The sequence below is a fragment of the Astatotilapia calliptera genome, chromosome 15, assembly GCF_964374335.1.
Source record: "Astatotilapia calliptera chromosome 15, fAstCal68.1, whole genome shotgun sequence".
NCBI lineage: Eukaryota > Metazoa > Chordata > Actinopteri > Cichliformes > Cichlidae > Astatotilapia > Astatotilapia calliptera.
In genome coordinates, this window is record NC_137436.1 from 10,656,238 (window position 1) to 10,657,915 (window position 1,678).

General features: G+C 41.8%; 1 long non-coding RNA gene across 1 annotated transcript; it reads right to left on the reverse strand.

Annotated features, from left to right (window-relative positions):
• Nucleotides 1-479: 479 nt before the first annotated feature.
• LOC145420722 (uncharacterized) lies at nucleotides 480-1,317 on the reverse strand. The gene is made up of 2 exons (XR_013902044.1): nucleotides 1,057-1,317; nucleotides 480-899 (listed from the first exon to the last, which is right to left on the reverse strand). It is a non-coding gene; the product is annotated as an uncharacterized LOC145420722 (long non-coding RNA).
• Between the last annotated feature and the right edge of the window lie 361 nt (nucleotides 1,318-1,678).

Genomic DNA, 1,678 nt, shown 5'->3' on the forward strand with positions numbered 1-1,678 from the left:
ACTGCACCTGTATGGCCGGAGTCGCAGAGACCTGCAGCCATGTCGCTGCTCTTCTGTTTAATGTAGAAGCAACAGTGTTGATCCGTGGCACAAGGACTGTTACAGATGAACCTGCATACTGGGTTTTGCTGGGTAATATGACAAAGATACAGCCAGAGGTTGGCCATAAGATAGACTTCTCCTCTTCAGCTGCCCAAAAAAAGGCTCTTGATCAAAACCTAAACAGACCATCTGTAGTGACAGGTAAAAGGAGCCGTCCTCAAAACAGAAAAATCCCACCTGCTACTTTGGAGGAGTTGTCACTGCTATTGGATACTTTGCTGGAACACAGTAAAGCTGTGGGTTGTGGGAATGACCCATAATGTTTTATCTAGGGGTCTAGATTTATGCCTGTAGTGCACTGCCGTGTAAATAATTTGCATTTACTGAATATATACTGACTGAGTACCACTGTTCAAAAGTTGAATAAAGAAACAAACTAATTTTTGCCTCTTTTTTTTTTTATTGAAACCACCTTATAGAACATCACATCAGTTACAATGTAGAATCCATGTCATTTATAGTTTACAAATGACAAAATGTTTACACAAAATCATGAGTGTTTACATGACATCACCCACTACTAACATTATTTACTGTATCTTTTGAAAAAATACAGCAATTTTAACAGCACAAGACTTAAGAATATTTAACAGGAGCAGGTTTCATTCTTCCCTGGTTTTATTATCACACTGTTCACCAAAACGCAGCAAACCTTCACCATCTTATCCAGAAGGGTCCCCTCTTCACCCTCACATGGAAGAAGTAATCTGATTGGCATGGTGGTATGTTTGCAGCAGGTCCCTTGTGTAGCGCTGGAACCCAGTCACGATGTTTCATCCATTTCATAGGCTGGTTTGCTGCAATAATGCCAAATAATTAGCATCTCTATAGATAGAAGGTAGTTCTGCAAAATCACTCAGTAGGATGTTTGTTCTAATTTGCTATGACCTCAGAGCGCATAGAAAATAAAACTAATAGGCTATAAAGAGTGATATGAACATATTTAGAACTTACCGGAATGAAAATGTCTGGAGCACCAACAGATATTTGGAGATGGAAGAGAACTGCACGTCAGCTCGTCTCACAGCTGCTATCCAGGCTAGACGCATTCGTTTGGTAACATCAATACACGAGCTGCTGAATGAAAAGTTAAACCATTTTCAACCTTATTCTCTTGCCGGTCGTGTGATCGAACATTGCAGCCGACCACACAGCAAATACGAACCATGGCTGGTGTGTGTGACTTCGCTCCCTTTTCACTTGCGCTAGACCCCCAAAATGGCAGATCGGGCCAAAATCCTTTCCACGCCCACCCCCCGTGACATCACGCTCCAAAGCCCTATATCTGGGACTCTCCACTATTTGACCTTAGAACTGAAGAAGCTTCTCGGATGAGAGGTGAAACGTCTTCAAGTAACTTAAAGAAGTCCAGACGCTTTTCTTTGCAAGCTCCTTTGACTACGATGACCTGGATGACTGAGAACCTTCACAGACACACCCTTGCAATGTAACCTCATTCTGTAGACGTAAGAATGATGGTGACAGTAAAGCCGATCATTTCCACACTTGTATTCATTCTCGATGTGCCAAGCTGTGCAGTGTATTCTCTTTGCTTTTAGAGGGACTTTAAAATTTA